General features: G+C 32.2%; 1 long non-coding RNA gene across 1 annotated transcript; it reads right to left on the bottom strand.

The window, feature by feature from the left end:
• Window positions 1–2,236: 2,236 nt before the first annotated feature.
• Window positions 2,237–3,875, bottom strand: LOC131423527 (uncharacterized). The gene is made up of 2 exons (XR_009225222.1): window positions 3,728–3,875; window positions 2,237–2,814 (listed from the first exon to the last, which is right to left on the bottom strand). It is a non-coding gene; the product is annotated as an uncharacterized LOC131423527 (long non-coding RNA).
• Between the last annotated feature and the right edge of the window lie 10,337 nt (window positions 3,876–14,212).

Below are 14,212 nucleotides of genomic sequence, written 5' to 3' on the forward strand. Positions count from 1 at the left end.
CAAATGTTAGTTCAAGAAAAATATATATAATGTTCTAATAACTATTTAAATAATAGGTAATTAGTGTCTATATAAACAAAGAAAACTAAAAGAAAAAATGTCCAAACCAGATAAACACTGTTTGACAAAGAAAATGGAAAAAACAAAAATAAAAATTTATAATTCCCAATCTAGGAACTCTAAATTATTATTCATCATGAATAATTATTATCATATCAGGGGTTAAAGGATAGCATAAGTTCAGAAAAAATTATAATCACTATATTGGTGAAGAAAATCATATCTAATGATTAAGAAACACTAAATCAAATTCAATATTTACTTGTTATTCTAAGAAATTTTAGTTGGTGTTGGGAAAATGAAAGTTGGAATCTTAAATAGGGAAAAAATGAAATTTTAAATAAAGGCTTCATATTACTGATTTTTCCTTTTACCTTAGATTTCAATATAGATAGATGATAGATAGATAGATAGACAGACAGACAGACATATGTGTATGTGTGCATGCACATATATAAAAAAGGAGCAAATAAATACATACAGATTTTACCAAAGAAGTCAAACAGATATGGAATTTAAGGAGACATGGGAGTATGTTCAAGATTACCAGCTCTTTAGACAAATGCAAATGAAAATTCACAAGAATTTCTACACTTCTATCAGAATAGCTAAAATTAATGAAAAATAATAACAATTATTAAATTTCAACACAGATGTACAGAAAGTAGATTATTCATATACTGCTTTTAAGGAAATAAAACAGTATAGTCATTCTGGAAAACAATTTGGCATTTTATTTAAAAACTAACCTGCAAATAAAAGCTAAAATTATAACACCTTGTCATTTATCCAGGAGAATGAAATTTTACGTTAATTCTAAAACTTGCATGGACAAATATGTTTTATTTTTAATAACTCCAATGTGGAAACAACTTAGCATTTCTTTGAAGGTTGAAGAAACTATAATACAGTCATACCACAGAATACTATTCAGTAATAAAAAGAAGAAACTATTGATACATATAGTAACTTGGATGAATCTCTAGAAAATTATAGTAAATTTTAAAAGAGAATAGCTCATGCCAAATGGTTACATGCAGTATGGTCCATGTGCTGTCATCTTTCAGATGACAAATTGCAGAAATGTAGAAATGCCAAGGCTTAAGTTTAAGAAGATAGTGAAAGTGAGAGGGACTATACCAAGTTCAAAAGAGGGGGTTTGTGGTGATTCAGGTCCTAAATCAATGTCAATATCCTGGTTGTATATTGCCCTGTACTTTTGCAAGATATTAACACTGGGGAAAACCGGATAAAAGGAACAAGACATTTTCTCATACAATTTCTTATAAATTTGTGCTAATTAATAATTATCTCAAGAAAGAAACTACATTTGTGGTTTACATTTTTTGGCTCATATCGTATTATCTATAAATTACAACTATTAGATACAAATTATGTTCAGCAATGTAACTGCACTTTAGCTATCTTGAATTGAGAAAGGTTAAGTTCCAAAGGCCACTTCAACTTTGTAGGTCAAAGGAAAATATATGTGGTTCCAGTCCTTCAAATTGAGAATAACCATCCCCTATTCACAGATGCACATTGCCAACTTCAAGGTGCTAAGTTCATTGCCAATTTCAAGTTCTGCTTTGCCCAAAGCAGAGCATTGTATTCTGCCCTATATTTTCTAACAAGACTCCCCGATAGATGTTCCGGAGGACAGCTTAGCTTCTTACTATTTTGGCATTCGTTTTGTTGTGCTGAACCCTGAACATGCACCATTATATATTCTTCAGTCAATTTTCCACTGATAACATTTTCAACATGCATACACTTTCACTTCTGGAAGTTTCTCTAAATAATCATTTCACAAATAAGCTTCTGACTTTAGTGATAGTTCTTTAGGCATGCTCTAAAAAATGTTGCCCTTTTAATTAGCCACTTTCCTCACCCTCTCATTGATTACTGTTAACTAACTTACATGCTGCATCATTTACTCTGTTTTCCAGAATAATTCCTACCCTGGAATAGCTGTTCCCTAAGCATTGATGATATATGTCATTTTTCTCACTCTTTTGAGCTTCTAAGTGATCTCTACCTCCATGTTCATTTTAAATGCATGGCTGATCTTATTAGCATTTTCAACCTTCTCCTGGCTTTTTGTACTTATCAAACGTGATGGGCTTAAATTATTTATAAAGCACCTCAACACAGAGGACAAAATGAACACATAGTGTGAGTAGAAACAGTATAATAGAGGAAATAGAAATGACGGTGTACAAATTGCAAGGGCCTCTGCAGCAGACAGAAGTATATTTTCCCCTGAGAGAGGATCTTTGCTCACAGCTCTGAAAATTCATAATTTTAAATGCCATAATAAAGAAGCTCATGTGGAAAATTACATGAATCAGATAACTAAGTTCTGGATCACATTAAAATGAATATTTTTTAATTTACCTCTTTCTAGTTCATTACTGATTTTGACTGATTATTTTGTTCTTAATTATTTTAGAATGATGGCTAATTAAGAATATGGACTTGATTTTTTTGTTATGGTGGTGGGGTGGTAAGAACAGTTACCTTGAGAAATGTCATCTCACAACTTTTAAGTGCAAAATACAGTATCACAGTATTGTACAGTAGATCTCTAGAACTTTTCATCTTACATAACTGAGACTTAGTACTTCTTTAACAGCAACCCCAATGTCTCGCTCTCTCCAGATGTCAGGGAGCAGTGTTGTTAGAAAGTTTGTCTGTAGTCAGTGATTCTGCCACTTAGTGATATCACAGGATTCGTTCTATAACTGGTTTTGTCTGTAAAAAGAAAATACAACTACATAGAAAGATCTAGACTAGGATTGAATAAATATAAAACAATATCAAATATGATATCAAAGGACTCACAAAGTTCTTATTTTTAATAATAGTAACAAAGTAATAATTATAATAATAGCAATTAAAAACTGAATTTCATTCTTTAAATCAATTTTTGAAACTTCTAGTTAACAGCTTAGTTGAAACATCTCTGTCTTCATAACAATTCAAAATTGATAAAAGTTTGTCAAATAAAAATATAAAACTAAAACATATGAATATTTTAAAAAGTTCAGCCAGTAAGTTATGAAGATATCTAACTCCTTCCCTTACTTACAGTGTGAATCTATAAGTACTGTCCTATAAGCCAGGGGATTAGAATCCTTGGTAACACAGGGAAAAGATGGTTGCTTATGATTTTTATAAATTTCAGTATTTACCATGTAGATACACTGCATATTTAAAATAGTAACAAGTCCATTTATTTACGTTGTGTCAAAATGCATTATATTGTCATGTATCACCAATTAGAACAAATAAAAAAAGCTATAAAAAAGTAAAACAGTAGCAAAACAATAATAGTGATAATAGCAACAATGTTAAGAGTTGAAATGTATCCATAATTCAAATTGGTTGAGCTGCCTTCCTACATGACAGCATTTCTTTATTTTTCATTACAAGGACTTTTAATTCTATTTTAATAGTTGTTCTGTGGAGTATATATAATTGAGCTTTTAGAGTCAGCTGTACTTTGTTTTCCATACCTTGCCCATGAAACCAAATAGAGATTCTTTGTTTAGCCTGAACTGATTTAAAAGTAAATTGTCTCTCTTTGCAAGGAAAAAACTAATCAGCACATTTCAGTTTCTGCATGTCCTTTTCTCCCTTGTCATGTTTCCTAAAGTGTACTCACCAATCAGAAGCTCTCACACACAGTACTTTAAATTCTGCATCCATTTGACTTCAAAGGACCCAGGTAAGCTGCAGAGGCCTCTGGTAAGGACTTCTAGGATGGCCACTGAACACTGGTTACCCCTTACCTATGATTTTGTTTTCCAGTGCTTCAGTCACACAGCCCCAGAGTGTGAAATGGAAAATTCCATAAATAAACATGTCATCGTTTTAAGTTGCATGCCATTCTTAATATCATGATAAAATCTTGCACCATCCTGCTCAGGATGTGAATCATCCTTTATCAAGGGTGTCTCCTCTATATACACTACCCACACAGCAGTCACTCTGCAGTAGTCTTGGTTATCACACCCACTGTTGCCACAGCACGATGCTTGTGTTCCTGTCACCTTTATTTCATTTCATAATCACCCAAAAGTATAAGAGCAACAAGGCTGGAAATTTGGATATGCCCAAAAGAAGAAAAAAGGTGCAGCCTTTAAGTGAAAATACAAAAGTACAATGAGATATTTTGATAAAGAGACCATGTGCATGCAACTTTTATTACAGTATATTGATATAAGTGTCCTATTTTACTACTATTATTGTTAATATCTTATTGTGCCTAATTAATGAATTGAATTTTCATCATAGGTATTTAAGTATAGGAAAAAACAAGATGTGTGGGTTCAGAACTAACTGCAATTTCAGGCATCTACTCAAGGACTAGCATGTATCCCCTAAAGATAAGGAGGAATTAGTGTATACCTATATTAAGATATATTCTAAGTGTTCATGTTATATGTTTTCCAAAGTATGTGTCATATTTTCACTATCTTAAGTATATCAATTGACACTACTTATTACTGACAGCACATTACATCCCAAATCCCATCTACACCTGACAAATTGAAGCTCACTGAAGCTTTCCACAACAGGAAAGAAACACAAGGCAAAGAAACCTAGGCTAAATCATCCCAGTTCACTGGCTGAAAGAATATTTTTTCACACATTTTGAAGCACATGAGGAATTTCATTTAACTTTGGTCAAATTAATTACCTTCCTTGAATAACTCTACTATAAACAAAGATTTTGATGAAAGTGACCTTACATTCCTATATCACAGTTTGATTAATTGAATTTGGTCAACTTACAAAATGAATCTTATGAGCAATACTAAAAAAAAAAAAAAAAAGCAAAACCCACATTTATTCTATTCATGAAAAATGAGTCATTTGGTGAACATTCTTCCAAAGTTGTCCAGCAAATACATAAGCACCCAAACATTCATATAATGCTTACTTATGCATAAAATCGTAATGTGAATGTTACCTTGTAACTTGGTTTTCAGATAAGATTATATTGCAAAGATCTTTCCGAATTGATAAATGTGAATGTAGCATATGCCTAAATGTGTGGGGTTTAAATTTTTTATTTAACCAATGCCTCTTGGGTCATTTCACATATTCCACAAATATAATTTTCAATACAATGAACTTCTTTTAACATTTCATACACTTGATACTGGATGGGTTAGGTTGTCCCACTCTTCTGTGTTTGTGTCTTCCAAAGAGAAGAATTCAAGCATGGCACAGTGCAGCAAAAGCAGGGTCAAAAGTTATTGAAAGATAGTACAACTCTCAGGAGATGGAAGGAGAGTGGGCCGTCTCTAAGGAGATGGACCAGTGGCTCCTTTGTTCTCAGAATTTATCATGATTTGAACAGGATTTTGTAATTCATTCCTCCCACACCCTATGACTGACACTTGTACAGGTTATATAACTACAACCTGCAATTGCATACCCATTATCCACAAGTACCTAAACTTAGGGGAAATAAGGGTGGGCGTCAAAATCACAACTGCAATGAGATGTAGCTCACATTATAGTGAAGTTAACTCTTTGTCACTTACACTGGTGGAATCGGGTCTCATTTTTGCTGACCAGTCTCTGGTTGTCATGTGTTTTGTGTCCATTTTTCCCTGTGACACATGTGCACTTCAGACATTTTTCCCATATGTTTATGCCCTGGATACAGACTCTTTTTGTACCTGTTTGAAACCTTGCAAGGGAATTGAAACTACATAATCTTGAAAATAATGTTGATCACAGAGAAAAGATGTTAAGAACAGAATTTTCAAGAAATATGGAATAACATAAAAGGGCCAAATCTAAGATTCATAGGAGTAACAAATCAAAGGAATGCACAATAGTTTCAATAAAATAATAGCAGAAAGCTTACCAAATCTTAAGCATGAAGTTGAAAATCAAATATAGGAGGCATACATAACTCCAAATATACAAAAGTACAACATACATATCAAGGCACATTATTATGTAAATGTCTAACATATGAATTAAGGATAGCATTTTAAAAGAAGCTAGAGAAAAATGACAGATCACATTTAGTAGTGAAGCTGTTGGAAGCTCAGTTGATTTGTCAACCCAGATCCTAACAGCAAGGAGGTCTTGGAATAATATATACCAAACTCTGAAATAAAATGGATGTCAACCAAGAATACTATATCCAGGAAAATTAAGCTTCAGATTTAAATATGAGGTAAAAAGCATTAATGATAAAAAAAAGTTAAAAGAATTTACAGTAGAAAGTTGGATTTATAAAATTCACTTGATAAAATATTTTATGAAGAAGAAATGGATAATACAAATGAAAACTGGTGGAGGGTGAAACTATACTAGGAGAATAGTATATTAAATGAAAATCTAATATAAATTAAAATCTAGAAATAAATCAAAATGACATGAAATAAAAATCATCTCTCAATAATAATACTGAATGACAATGGATTCAACTCATCAATCAAAAGACATAGCCTGGCAAATTGGATTAAAAAACACAAAATCTGACAATATGCTGACTCTAAGAGGCTCAGCTCATAGGCAAAAAGATCCACAGACTGAAGATGAAAGGATGGAAAAAAAACCCCACCTTTCATTCACATAGATCTCATAAACAAGCAGAGGCTTTTATTCTCATCTGTGATAAAGAGGACTTAAAGTGAAAGTTAATCAGAAAAGATAAATCAGTCTATTTCATAGAACTCAAGAGAGTCATACAACAGCAAGAAATGACAGTCATAGATATCTGTGCTCCAAACAATGGAGCATTTGTGTACATAAAACAAACCCTTCTCAACATCAAGAATCAAACAGACCGAAGCAAATAATACTAGGTGACTTTAACATACCTCTCATAACTAGACAGATCATCCAAACAAAAAATAAAGAAGCCACAGAACTAAAAAATACAATTAATAATTTAGACTTGATAGACATATATAGAATATTTCATCCAACAGTGACTGAATATACTTTCTTCTCAGCCAAACATTGAACATTTTCCAAAATCAATCATGTTTTAGGACACAAAGCAACTCTTAGCAAAGACAAAAAAAAAAAAGAAAGAGATAATACCCTGCATTATATCAGATAATAATTGAATGAAATTAGAAATCAACAAAAAGATAAAAATAAAAACTGCTCTAACACCTAGAGAGTAATTGAATGAATGGAAAGAAGGAGAAATCAGGATAAAAAAATACTTAGAGGTAAATGAGAATAATGATACAAAATATTAAAATCTCTCAGTCACTATGAAGGCAATTCTAAAAGGAAAGTTTATAGCATTGAGCTCATATATTAATAGAATAGAAAGATATCAAATAATCTAACATTACATCTAAATGCCCTAGAAAAAGAAGAACAAACCAACACCAAAATCAGCAAAACACAAGAAATAATTAAATTCAGAGATGAAATAAATGAAATTGAGATTAAAGAAACAATTCAAAAAATCAATAAATCAAAAAGTTGGGTCTATGAAAAAGTAAATAACATTGATAAATCCTTAACCAAGCTAACCAAGATACAGAGAAAAAATGCAAATTACTAATGGAAATCTCACCACAGACCCTGCTGAAATAAGAAGACAATTAGAAGCTATTTTGAAAAATATATACTTCAACAAGCTAGAAAATCTGAAGACATGGATAAATTCCTAGAGACACATGACCCACCCAAATTGATTGGGGGGATATAGAAAATTTAAAAGATAAATTACAAGTAATGAGATTGAAGAAGTCATCAAAAGCCCACTAACAAAGAAAAGCCCAGGAACAGATGGATTCAGCCAAGTTCTACAAATTCTCAATGAAGTACCGGAGAATGTCACGCTAAGTGAAGTAAGACAATTCCCCCAAAGGCCTAATGTTCTTTGATATGAGGATGCAGACCTATAATGGTGATGGGGGAGGCTAGCATGGGGGGAAGGGAGAAACTTTAGATAGGACAAAGGGGAGGGAGGGGAAAGAGGGGTCAAGGGGATAGGAATGATGGTGTTCTTGGAGAGCAGAATTAATATTGTCAAAAGTGCTATACAGATTTCATGCAATTCCCATCAAAATTCCAATGACATTCTTCATGGAAATAAAAAAAAAAAGCATGCATGAAATTCATCTGGAAACACAAGAGGCTCAGAGTAGCCAAAGTAACAAAAGCAAGAACAGTGAAGCAGGAGGCATCACAATACCATACTTAAAATTATACTATAGAGCAATAATAACAAAAACAGCATGGTATTGGCACCCAAATAGGCAAGGAGGCCAACGGAACAGAATAGAAGACACAGAGAAAAACCCACAAAAATACTTGTAACCTCACACTAGATAAAGGTGCCAGTAAAAATACATTGGAGAAAAGATAGACTCTTCAACAAATGGTGCTGGGAACACTGGTAATCCATATATAGTAGAATGAATTTTAACTCCATGTCTCTCATCCTGAGCAAAAAATCAGCTCAAAGTAGATCAAGGTCCTAGGTATTAGATCAGAAACCCTGCACATACTAGAAGAAAAGGGAGGCTCAACACTCCAACATGTCCACTCATTAACTGACTCCCCTAATAAGACCCCTATAGTGCAAGAAGTAAAATTGAGAATCAACAACTTAGTTCTTCTATCAACTCCAACCTCCTCTGGCTCACATATGCTGCTCTCAAGCAGGGCTGTGTTTGTCATTCACTTAAATTTTTGACTTTATAATATACATAAGCATGTATCTGTGTCTGTGTTGTACATTGCAGGTAAATATGTAGAATTTTATATATTCAGTTTACGTTTAAAAACATTTTTTGAAATGAGATATTTGAGTCCACATTATATTCTTGGCATTTACTATGTTTCAGTGATAATTCATTACACAATATTTGACATTTAAACGTAAGATAATTAAGTTGCATTAGATAATGCAATATATTCATGACGACATGCCAGTCACTTTATAAGATAAGTCTGTAATACTTCTGTTGGGCCCTGGAAGTAGATTCCTGCATCAAAATCAGCACCTGCCAGACCAGCTTCACTACTTGGGTTTGTGTATTTAAGTGTAACAAGGTGGGGAATGCCACCTCAAAGGCTTTTCCTTTTTAGATCCTTGACGACAGAAAAAAACACAGATGAGGAGAAAACTTCAGAATATTTCTTGTTTTGTTTCCAGCAGGAACTCAGTTTTGGCGCTTTGATTTTCAAATGGTGATTATGTAAGGATACCCTTGTTATAAAAGGCAAATATCTTTTTCAAATTCTTCCATAATAAAAATTTTTTCACAGCATAGTATTACTAGAAGATTCCAATCCAATAAGTAAAATAAAAATATGTTTTATACCGTACATATGAATAGGATTATTAAAGAAATCTGACATATTCAAAAAGCTAATAGTGCTCAAGACACAAGCAGGTTATTTATTACAATATTTAAACATACAACACAAAAATCAATGGTTTAAAAAAGCAATTTGATTTGTGTGACTGTTCTTCAAGGTCTGTCTGCCCTTTTTTAATTTGTGTAGACCTAATTCTTCCTTACAAATTTCTACCAGTGAAGAAATTATCTGTTTAGATGGTAAAACTATTACAACACTATTCTAAAACAGAAACAGAACTTTAAATGTATAACAGTTTAGATGTAGTTTTTACTTTTAAAAGTACCTATCACATAGGCATGCTTTCTAAACAAACATTTTCCAAAGCTTCTGAGAATTTACTATAATTTTATTTTTTATCAGATGATGAATTATGAATTTGACAACGGAAAACCAGTATTAAAATGAAATCTATTGTTTTTCTAAGTTTGTTCATATTTATATAATTGACATATTTAACATGTAAATAAGATTTAAACATATATGAAAAACATCTAAATCAAACAATCAATAAATGGTAAAATTTACTCATTATAGTTGCATTTAAAGGTATTACTATTTTGGTATATCTACTTTAAATCCAGAGAGTTCATATTTCAAAGTTAAAAAATCATATTTTATTGACTTATCATAATAATAAATAAGATATATTTTATTGGACCTTAATTGAAAGAAATAACAGAACATTTAATATGTTTTAAGTAAAATTTGTTTTTCATCTTTTGATAAAATAGCTAAGTTTGTTTAGAGAATGCTATTCTACTAACTCTATTAACTTTATGTAAATTTTATGTTAACTTTATACAAATTTCGCTTGAGTTAGTTTTTATTTAATTCCTAAGCTCACTGAATCATCTAGTCCACATTTTTTGAATACCCATTGTGCTGGGAACAATGCACAAATCATTGTTGAGCAGAAAATGTAGGTACAATTGTTGTTACAGAAAAAGCCTACCTGATCATAATAAACACTATATTAAGAGGAAAAGATGTCTCATTCAATCATTTCATTAGTGTGACCTTCCATAGATTTATTACATATCTCAAGGATTTAATTCCTTGGTGAAAATAAGTAACCTCTAGTACGTTTATATTTTCTATTTTTATAATTGTGAGGGTAAAGATATAACATTTCTAAGAAATTTTGAAATGGCCTGTTATGGTTTGGATATGAGGTGTCCCCCAAAAGATTGGACTGTGAGTGCTACACCCTAATCACTATCTCCTAATTTGAATGGACTAACTGGGTGGTAATTGTAGGCAGGTACCGCATGGTGAGAGTAGGTGGGCCACAAGGGCATGCTCTTTGCTGAGACCCCTTCCCCACTCTCTTTTTCTGCTTCCCAGCCACCAAGAAATGAGTGTCACTCCTCTACCATGTTTTGCCTCACGTTGGGTCCAGAGCAATTGGATTGAGCAATCCATTGATTGAACCTCCAAAACTGTGAACCAAAATTAAGCTTTTCTCCTCTAAGATGTTCTTGTCAATTTAATCACAGCAATGAAAAGCTGACTAACACGTAGTTACAGATATAAAAAGGGATCTACACCAGCAATTACAATTATTTCTATTCTTTTATTCTTTTATTATCACTATTTGTATTCTTAATGATCACCATTCTAACTGGGTGAGATGAAATCTCAGTGTAGTTTTGATATGCATTTCCCTGACTACTAAGGATATTAAACATTTTTTCATATATTTTGGGTCATTGGCATTTCTTCTTTTGAGAAATGTCTCTAAATTTTCACCCATTAATTATTTTGTGTTACTTTTTAGAGTTCATTATATATTCTGGTTATCAATTCTGTGTTGGAAGAGTATCTGACAAAGATTTTCTCTCATATTTTTGGCTCTCCTTACACTTTTAATTGCTTCATTTGCTATACAGAAGCTTTTCAATTTAATGTTATCTCACTTATTGAATCTTGGTTTTATTTCTTGAGATTTAGGAGTCTTATTAAGAAAGTTGGTGACCATGCCAATGTGTTGAACCATTTCCCCTCTGCTTTCTTCTAGAAGTTTCACTGACTCTGAACTCATTCTTGGGTCTTGGATTCACTTTGAATTGACTTTTGTGCAGGGTGAAAAATAGGTATCTAGCTTCATTATTCTGCATATGGATATCCAGTTTTCCCAGCACCATTTGTTAAAATGTCTGTCTTTCCTCCAATATATAATTTTGGCATATTAGCCAGTGATCAAGTAATTTTTTTATGTGAACTTGTCTATGTATCTTCTATTCTATTCCATTAGTATTAATATCTGTTTTGATGTCAATACATGCTGTTTTTACTAATATAATTCCATAGTACCCATAGAGATCAAGTATTGTGATGCATCTAGCCTCACTGTTTTTTTGGGTTGTATTGAGGATTCTATTGAGTCTGTAGATTGATTTTAGTAGCATGGCCACCTAGACTATATTAATTTTGACTACCCATAAATATGATAGGTTTTTCTATATTCAAACTTCTTCTTCAATTTCTTTCTTAAGGATTTTATAATTTTCATTGTAGAATCCTTTAACCTCCTTAATATGATTTATTTCTAAGTATTTTATTTTTAGGTTCTTGTAAATAGAGTAGTTTTATTGAATTCTTATGGCCAGATTCATTATTGGAGTTTAAGAAGTCTATTGAGTATTGTATTTTCATCTTGTATCCTAATACTTTGCTAAATTTGTTTATCAGATCTAGAAGGAGTTTTGTTGCATTTTGGGGTTCTCCAGTTACAGAATCATGTTATCAGCAACCAGAGACAGTTTGACTTCTTCTTTTCCTATTTGTATGCCTTTAATTTCCTTCTCTTGCCTTATTGCTTTGTCTAGAGTTAAGAACTACCTTTAATAAGAGTGGTGAGAGTAGACATCCTTGTCTTCTTCCTTATTTAAAAAAAAATTCTTTAAGTTTTTCTTCATTCAGTATAATGTTGGCTTTTGGTTGGATTAAGCTCATTTTTTTGTACAGGGTGAAAGAAAGGAGTATAGTTTCAATTATCCACCCATGGATATCCAGTTTTCCCAGCTCTATTCATCAAGGAGGAAGTTCTTTCTCCAAGGTATGTTTTTGGCACCTTTGTCAATAATCTGTTGACTATAGATGCAAGAGTTAGTAATTCTGAGATCTCTATTCTGTTCCATTGGTCTATGTGTCTGTATATATGCAAATACCACATTGTATTGGTAACTATGACTCTGTAGTGTGTTTTAAAATCATGAACTGTGATGCCTCCAGGTTTGTTCTGTCTGCTGAGGATTGCTTTGGCTATTTTGGATCATTTGTATTTCTACATGAATTTTTAAATTATCTTTTCTAGTTCTGTGAAAAATGTCAGTAGTAGTTAGGTTGAAATTACATTGAATCTTCAGATCACTTTGGATAATATGGGCATTTTAACAATATTTATTCTTTCAACTCACAAATTTTAGAAGTCTTTATATTGTGTGTGTGCATGTGTGTGTGTGTGTGTGAGTGTGTGCATGTAGGCACATGCTTCTTCAGATATTTGGGGGAACTGTGGCAATGATACTGCAAAGCAATATTTTACAAAATAAAGAGGCAATTAATATTTGAAATTTATTTGATTTCTTTCTGATAAATCCATACAGTTTTACTGAGCATCAGTTTATATCTTGGATGAAGTTCTATTTCATACAGTTTTACTGAGCATCAGTTTATATCTTGGATGAAGTTCTATTTCACTTGAGAGTTTCTATCAGTTTTGCAAAGGAAAGCAATCACCTGTAGAGTTTAAGTTGCTGAAGTTTAACAGGAGGAAAGATCCGCTGGCAAATATTCACCCTATCTATGGTCTGTCAGTTAGTGCATTTCAAAATATAGACTTATGCTATACTTTATATTTTTGTTGGTCAGAATGTGAGAAATATTTCTGCTTCTCTGATTCATACTATCCTCCTCTCCACAATTCACTTTCTTACACTGAAATTGGAATGTTACTGTGAACTCAATAAAATTCACAGAGTACTGACTTGGAGATTTGGAGCCCTGGTTTCCAGTATGCAATCTGTCATGACCTTGCCTTATAATCTTGTACAATAAAGCTTGCTGTTTCCTCATTCAAAAAAAAAAGGATTGCTCTAAATGAGCTTAGTGGTTGCTTCTAGAGCCAAATATGAGTCACAAAGAGAAAACTAGACTTAATGAGCAAAATCCTCTTCTGTTGTTTTGAGTTCTATTTGTTCAGCTCTCAAGACCTCAGCAATTCCTTTGCATTGTCACAATTGGCGCAGATATCAGATCTGATTAGCTTCTTTTACCAAGTATTCTCTGCAGTTTGAAATTAAAGGATTTTTCATACTCTAAAACATTTTGTATTGATATTGATTTTTTTCTTCCTAATAAACTGGTTACAGCTCTTCAGTCTGCAGGACTCAAAAATTTCCTGATTTGCTATAATTCTTATTCAGCTCATTTCCTACTATCCTGGAAAATGTTATTGTGGCATTTTCAGAAGATTCAACGAAGCCTGTAAGATTAATCAATCATCACTAAAAATTATAGAGGGGGAGAAAAGGAAAACAAATAGGAATTTCTGAGCAATATCGTACATAAATATGTGTGAGAGTATTGTTTAAAATTTATATAGGTACATTTACGCACAAATATACACAGATAACATTTCATTACTTTATCCTAAATATTCCAGGTCATATCAAGAAACAATTTTATTTGAAAGAAATTAAATGTATATAAGTATACAAGAAATATGCCACCAAATTAGAATCAGTTACACTTATATCACAGAGATATTCTTAACAGAATT

This window comes from Marmota monax, unplaced genomic scaffold (genome assembly GCF_021218885.2).
Source record: "Marmota monax isolate L192 unplaced genomic scaffold, Marmota_monax_Labrador192_F-V1.1 WCK01_AAM20220418_F8-fsc00114, whole genome shotgun sequence".
Lineage (NCBI taxonomy): Eukaryota > Metazoa > Chordata > Mammalia > Rodentia > Sciuridae > Marmota > Marmota monax.